The sequence below is a fragment of the Mustela lutreola genome, chromosome 2 (assembly GCF_030435805.1).
Source record: "Mustela lutreola isolate mMusLut2 chromosome 2, mMusLut2.pri, whole genome shotgun sequence".
Lineage (NCBI taxonomy): Eukaryota > Metazoa > Chordata > Mammalia > Carnivora > Mustelidae > Mustela > Mustela lutreola.
In genome coordinates this window covers 102,254,815-102,263,285 of record NC_081291.1, presented here as the reverse complement: position 1 = coordinate 102,263,285, position 8,471 = coordinate 102,254,815, and the positions used below count along the sequence as shown (strand labels likewise).

Here is an 8,471-nt window from a genome sequence, read left to right as displayed (position 1 = left end):
GAGAGAAACAAGGTTTTCGCTGTAGGAAACACCAATTTAAGTGGATTTGTTATGTAAAACCATGAATAAGGAAAGGGCAGAATGTGTTTTGTTTTTTGATTTAATTCAATTTTATTTTATTTTATTTTGGGCGGGATCGTAAGTCAACATTTTAATTTTTTTTATTTTTTTTTAATTAATTTATTTTCAGCATAACAGTATTCATTATTTTTTCACCATACCCAGTGCTGAAAGAAAAGAACTGTTAACCACAGTTCTCTATCTGGAAAAGCTATTTTTCAGGAATGAAGGGAAAATAAAGACATTCATAGATGAGTGAAAGTTAAGATTCTGTGACTAGCAGACCTACTGTGAAAAGACTGAATTTCTCCAAGCAGAAAGGAAATGATAAAAGAAGGAAATCAAGAAGAAACAATAGAAAGAACAGAAATATGAGTCCATACAATAGTACATTTCCTTATGAGTTTTATAAACAGATTGAAATAAAAATTATAATACGAATACTCAAAACAATGATATTTAAAGGTGGGAAAGGTAAAGAGACCTAAATGGAAGTGAAGTTTCTATACTTCATCTGAAGTGGTAAATGTTGATACCAGGACATCATTATAATTAGCACCCACAGCAACCACCATAAACATTATACAGAGAGAAAAACTCAAAAATATTACTCAGCCATCAGAAAGGATGAATACCTACCATTTATATCAACATGATGGAACTGGAAGGATTATGCTAAGTGAAATAAGTCAAGCAAAGACAATTATCATATGGTTTCAATCATATGAGGAACAGAAGGACTAGCTTGGAGCACCATAGGGGAAGGGAAGGAAAACTGAATGGGAAGAAATGAGAGGGAGACAAACCATGGGACAAACCAGGAAACAAACTAAGTGTTATAGAAGAGAAACAAATGTAGAAGAATTGAAATCATACAAAATGTGTGCTCTGACTATAATGGAATCAAACTGGAAATCTATAACAAAGACAACAGGAAACTCTTGAAACACTTGGAAACTAAGCAAACACACTTCTAAATTATGGACAAAAAGGAAGTCTCAAAGAGAATTTTAAAAGTACATAGAACTAAATAAAAATGAAAACACAACATATCAAAATATGTAGTATCTAGCTAAATCAGTACTCAGAGGGAAATTTATAACAGTAAATGTTTACATTTAAAATGGGGAAAGATGTCAATTTCTGTAATCTATGTTCTTAATTCAATAAACTAGAGAAAGGAGCAAAACAAACCCAGAGTAAACAAAGATATGAACTAATATAAGAACAGAAAATAAAACTGCAAATAGAAAACATTACCAAATAACTCAAGAAACAAGAAGCTTGTTCTTCAAAAATATCAATAAAATTGATAAACCTCCATTAAGACTGACAAAAACAAAATACTTACTATCAATAATCAGGATGAAATAGGAAATCTCATTCCAGATACTGCAGCCAGTATAAAGTAAATACAAAAGTATAAAATAAATAATGAACATAAATAATTATCATATAGTTATTAAGCAATAATTATAAATAAAATGACAGTACTACCTATAACTTTATGCTCATAAGTATGGTGGCTTAGAAGAAATGAAATAATTCCCTGAGAACCACAAACAGCCAAAATTCAACTAAGATGTAATTAATCATCTCCAAAGTTCTATAGCCATTAAGGAAATTGAATTTTTTTGGCTTTAAGATTCTTTTATATTCAATTTGTTCTACTTTCACATCATGTCCGGTTTACTGATACAGGTAAGTGACAACTATAGAAGCCTGGATATCTCTCAACACAAATGAAGGAATAATGTTTGTTTTCAAAACATTATATGCTCCGATGGAGGAACCTGGGTTAATGTAAAAATTTTTTAATGCTCATATGCTTCAAATTTGTGCATATGAGATAAGAGTGTCCACATCAAACTACTTCTGTAACAGGGCTTAAGCGGGCTATATCTCCCATGGAATAACCTGATGCCCATATTTTCCCGTAGAAAATATGCCCATGAAGCAAACCGATTTTTGAACTGCCCAGCAGTTACAACTTTCTGTTCTAGATAATTCAGATTCTCATCAAAGTCACTTCTTACAATCTGAGTATCACGGGCCAAAGTCTTGAGATAGTCGTAGCTGGTTTTGGTCCAAAGTTTCCAGCACAGAGAATGTTGAATCTTTCCTGGCATCAGCAGTTTTTTTAGCTGGCAAACTAATATGGGGTAGGCAGGTCTCTTTTTACCAACACCAACATCCTGTCACTGGGCTCCACTCAGTCACCACAAGTGCTGCCACCTCAGGAAACTGGATTTTTAATTAAAAGCTCTCTGAAATGAAATCTCCAGACCAAGTCAGTCTTACTAGAGAAGTCTAGCACAACTTTACAAGTATAATTAACACTAACTTTATACAATTTCTTCCAGAAGAGGAGGACATACTCCCTGCTCATTTAAGGAAGACAGCACAAAGTCATTGCAAGTCATTACAAAAAAAGAGAAAACTATGAACAAACATCCTTCCTGAACTTAGATGTAAAAATCCTTAACAGAATATTACCAATATTTAAACATACAAAAATAATTATACACCATGAACAAGTGGGAGTCGGTCCTTATACATAAGCCTGTTCCCAGCATAGTAAAAACATTCTTGAAAGATGAAATTGGAGGACTGACTTATTCTTTCCAATTTTAAAAATGTACTATAAAGCTATAATAGTTAAGAGAGTGTGGTACTGACATAGTATAGACATACTGATCAGTGAAACAGAATTAAGAGTCCAGAAATAAATCTTTACATTTATGGTAAATTGATATTTTACAAAGCTTTTAAGGCAATTCTGTGAGGGAAGGATTGTCTTTTCTACATATGATGCTAGGTCATTTAGATAGCCACATGTAAAAAGATGGATTTAGAACCCTCATACACATGTAAATAATTAATTCAAAATGGATAACAGTCTAAATGTAAGAGTTAAAACTGTAAAACATTTAGAGAAAAAGAGAGAAGAAAACCTTTATGTCCTTGGATTAAGTGAAGAGTTCTTAGTATGACACCAATAGCATAATCCTTAAAAGAAAATAATTATAAGTTGGACTTCATCAAAATTTAAGTTTTGTACTTCAAAAGACACCATTAAGGAAACAGAAATACAAACCACAAACTTAGAGAATGTATTCACAAATCCTTGATAAAAATACTTCTAACCATAATCTATAAAGAAATCTTACAGCTAAATAAGACAAATGACAAAATTTTTAAAAATAGACAACGTTTGAATAGAGATTTCGCAAAGGAAAACATAAAAATGGTTAATGAGCACATGAAAAGATGTTCTAAATAATATTACTATCATTACTATCATAATAATACTATCACTACAAATTAAAACCACAGTGAGACACCACTTCATACCCACTAGAATGAGAATAAGGAAAGAGACAGACAATAGTAAGTGGTAGCATAAATGTGGAAAAATGGAAACCTTCATAGTTGCTGATGGAAATGTGAAATGATGGGGCTGCTTTGAAAGACTTTTGGCAATTAAAAATGCATATTAGACATAAATTTACCACATAACCCAGAAATTCCACTCTGTTATTACCCAAGAGAATTTATCTACATAAAAATATATATAAATGTTCATAGAAGCCTTATTTATAATAACAAAAAAAGTAGAAAAAATCCAGATTTCCATCAACTGGTGAACAGATGAACAAAATGTGATATAGCTATACAATGGAATTCTATTCAGTAATAAAGAAAAACAAAATACTGATGAATACTACAACATGGATGAACTTCAAAAATGTTAAGTGAAAGAAGCCAGATACAAAAGACCACATATTATATGATTCCTATTTATATGAAATGCCAGAAAAGGCAAATCTGTACAGATAGTAAGTTAGTGGTTGCCTAGGCCTGGGCTTGGAACAGGCATTGACTGCAAATGGACAGGAGGTTTCTTTCTGGGGTGACAGAAATGTTCTAAAATTGGATTGTGGTGATGGTTGTTGCACAATTTTGTAAACTTACTAAAAATCATGAAATTGTATGCTTATAATGTGTGAATTCTATGATATATACTATATCTTAATAAAAATCTTAACTATAGTAGGTCAAACATCATTACAAAATGTGTTTTCTGATATACAATGAGTGATAGAGATCCTTATAAAATGTGTTCATATAAATGATAATTTTAATTTAAAAATTTTTTCTTTTCTAACAGAAAAAGGGAAATTGAAACAAAACTGGAAGAATTGTTAAACTTCAAATATTTCATTTGAAGAGATTTTATTTTTGAAAAGAGTCCTCCTGGATTTTGAAAAAAAAACAAAGGAATATGTCGAGCAGTTGGAAATCATTGTGCTTTAAAACCCCAGGTTTTGAAAGCCCTATCAGATTATGAAAAAAGACAAAGGAAAATGTTGAGTAGTTGGAGTCATTGTGCTTTAAAACCCCAGGTTTCAAATGCTAGCCACTATCACATTCCCTGTAATCTCTGCTCACCTCTTGATTTAGTTTTGTTGTCAAAGTAAACAAAGTTCCCACTTATATTTATTTTTAAAAACCTAAAGAAGATATAATTTTTATTCAGTTATTTTTCAACTCCTACAAAAAGGATACAAAGAAACAGGCATCTTAAAAATTAAAACCAGTTCTCGTCTCAATTCTGTTGAGTAAAATGTTATGCTTCTTGGGGGTAATTTCATGGAGGGCAAAGTTCATTTTAAGTTCAGCTACATCAAGATATGAAATAGCCATAAGAGACTCTTAATCACAGGAAACAAACCGAGGTCTGCTGAGGGGAAGGATAGGGTGACTGGGTTATGGACATTGGGGAGGGTATGTGCTATGGTGAGTGCTGTGAATTGTGCAAGACTGATGAATCACAGACCTGTAAGCCTGAAGCAAATAATATATTATATGTTAATTAAAAAAAAAAAAGATATGGGGGCGCCTGGGTGGCTCAGTGGGTTGAGCCTCTGCCTTCGGCTCAGGTCATGATCCCAGGGGCCTGGGATCGAGTCCCGCATGGGGCTCTCTGCTCAGCAGGGAGCCTGCTTCTCCTCATCTCTCTCTCTGTCTGTCTCTCTGCCTATTTGTGATCTCTCTCTGTCAAATAAATAAATAAAATCTTAAAAAACAAAACAAAACAAAAAAGATATGAACGAGCCAGTCTTTCCCTCCTCACCATCTCTACCTACTGCTCAAGCTCTCCTTCTAATAAATAAATAAAATCTTTTAAAAAAAGGAACCTCAAATTTACATATTTTATTTCTTATAGATGAAATACATTAGTTTGTTTAGATAAATGTATATTTTATCATTTTAATATTTATTTTACAATCATAATTCTCTTAGTATTGGTTTTTTATTTAATGCAGGTTCTCCATTCCCAAGTTATTTTTATTCATCTTTTCTTAACAGGACTTCATCATTGCATAGCTTTTGCAAGAGATTCTCATAAAGGCAATTTTACTTGAGTTTGTTCATGTTTATAAAAGCTGTCAGGCCCCTACAATTTCAACCACATCTTGATATAATTTTTTCTTTAGAATACTGTAGCAGTTGCCCCATTATCATTTGGTATTGAATTCTGATGTGGAAAAGACTGAAGATGGTCTGTGGGAAAATTTTTTCTCTTCTCTGTAGATCAGTGGCTCTTAACATATATATAAATATATATTTATATATATAAATACCCATATCATGTTGATTAGCATCAACATGATATGGGTATTTGTTAAAATGCAAATTACCCAACCCCATTTTATGGCTACTGAATAAGGAACTTTGGTATAGAGTCCAGAAATGTTTTAAAAAACCATCCAGCTGTTTCTCATGCCTACTAATGTTTGAGAACTATTTCTTTTTTTCTGCCTAGATACTTGAAGATATCTTACCTTGAAATCAATGACCTACTCCACTAATCCAGGATATTTTAGAATTGAGAGTTCTCTGTCAAAATTTCCTGAATTCCTTTCAGTGTGCACTCTGACTGATCAAGGATACAAAGCAAACAAATTAATCACTTGGCTGCTATGACTGAATGACTATACATCTCAGGTTAGTTTTAATTTATGCCTATTGTCCCAGTGTAGGGCCTCCTTTCATTTTCAAGACTGTCCTAGTTTGGATGATAGATTATATGGTCATCCTCTTTATGACCAGTGAACCCAGTGGCTTGCAACATATCTATGATCAAATGCGTTATGATCTCTGGGGAAGCTCTGAGAAGAGATTCAGCATAAAGGCCCATAGTTTTGGAGTAAAAAGCTCTTGGCTTGCTACGGTGGAGACTGAATCCATTTGACTATGGATCACTGTTGCCCCACATGAATTGAGTGTTTTATCTACCAACCCATAGAATCAGCCATTTCCAGCAATACTCCTTTATCATGTGGTACATTTGGGACTGGGCTTGAGAAATTGTAAATTGGATGAGCTGGTAGCTCTTAATCCTGGTGTGTCTATTCCCATTACGCTGCTATCCTGCTCTCATTCTTGACTTTAGCCACATGCAATGCTCTTGATGGCCACAAAAAAATCTGAGTCTATTTTGCAGAGGGTTTTGCATGACAGTTGGTGATGACTTCTGCAATGCAGCAGAAGTCAATACAGTCCCACCAAGTTTGTGACCCTGCAAAAAAAGAAAGGTAACTCCATCCAGTGGGCAGAACCCTAAACATAACATCTCATTGCTCATTTAGTCCACAGGAAATCTGGCCTAAAGAGAAGCTCTATAGTAATACATGTCTAGAAAGCTAATGATTTGGCAGCACAGTCAGGGACATAAAAGGAACAATATGAGAATTGAGGGTGCCTGGGTGGCTCAGTTGGTTAAGTGTCTGCCTTCTGCTCATGTCATGATCCCAGGGTCCTCCTGGACTTTTCAAGGCATCTGCTTCTCCCTCTGATCCTCCCCCAATGTGTTCTCTCAACCTCTCACTCACTCTCTCTCAAATAAATAAATAAAATCTTTAGAGAATTGATACCAAGTTGGTCTGGAGAAAAAGGTATGCAAAGGGATCTCTCAGAATGAATTCAGAGGATTAGAATGTTTGTGTCCTATATAAATGCCCACCAAAGGGCCTTCACTCCATAGATTTTCTTTGCCTAGGTAAACATGATGAACTCCCTATTTCAGCTCTAGGGACTCTATAATCAATTATTTAATTCCAAATATTCCTGTGAATCGAACCATTATGACTGTCCCACCAGCACTTCTGTCTACTAAAGTAACCAGTCCAAGTTGTTCTTCTGATAATTTGGCGCTGCTTACTAGTCTCTGCCACCCTGAGATATCATATTCCTTATTGAAATCATAGAACCCATTTCAATATCAGTATTTGCCACCTTTGTCTCTGACCTACAGAAGCCAGCCACAATGTGCTTTTCAGATATCTTGGTACTCTCTTCATTAATGCATTTCTTTTTTTTTTTTTTAAAGATTTTATTTATTTATCAGAGAGAGAGAGGAGGAGAGAGCGAGCACAGGCAGACAGAATGGCAGGCAGAGGCAGAGGGAGAAGCAGGCTCCCCGCTGAGCAAGGAGCCCGATGTGGGACTCGATCCCAGGACGCTGGGATCATGACCCGAGCCGAAGGCAGCTGCTCAACCAACTGAGCCACCCAGGCGTCCCCATTAATGCATTTCTTTTTTTTTTTTTTTTTTTTTTTTAAAGATTTTATTTATTTATTTGTCAGAGAGCGCGAGCGAAAGCGAGCACAGGCAGACAGAGTGGAAGGCAGAGTCAGAGGGAGAAGCAGGCTCCCCGTGGAGCAAGGAGCCCAATGTGGGACTCGATCCCAGGACGCCGGGATCATGACCTGAGCCGAAGGCAGCTGCCTAACCAACTGAGCCACCCAGGCGTCCCCCCATTAATGCATTTCTTAATGTTATTGTGACTGGCATGTCCTTAGGGCTGGGATGGCTGAGTTGGTAGTACATGAGAGATCCACTCTAACATACTTATCTCCCTAAATCTCTCTTTTTTTTTTCTTTTAAAGATTCATTCATTTACCTCAGAGAGGGAGAGAGAGAGAGAGAGAACATGTGAGTGAGAAGGGGAGAAGGGGCCAATGAAGGAGAGAATCTCCACCAGACTCCTCACTGCCAGGGAGCCTGAGGCTGAGCTCCATCCCATGACTCTGAGACCATGACCTAAGCTGAAACCAACTGACAGAGCCACCCAGGAACCCCACTCTCTAAATCTTTTTATTCCTTATTCTATAGAGGATTTCTGGCATTTCAACTGAGCATAAGCCAGGAATGAATCCAATTTTCTGCCTACCAAAAACAAAAAGAGAAAATAAAACTAATATTACACTTTAAGTTAACTAACTGGAAGTAAAATAAAAACTTGGAAAAAGAAATTAAATTTATGGTAAAAGTAAAACAGAAAAACTTATCAAAAACAGACCAACTACTTTGAGGCTAAAGAGGATAATAATTAAAAAAGGAAG

The 8,471-nt window shown here is 35.2% G+C and overlaps 1 pseudogene; it reads right to left on the bottom strand.

Moving 5' to 3' along the window:
• LOC131824611 (vacuolar protein sorting-associated protein 29-like) lies at window positions 1–2,258 on the bottom strand (annotated as a pseudogene).
• Window positions 2,259–8,471: the final 6,213 nt, after the last annotated feature.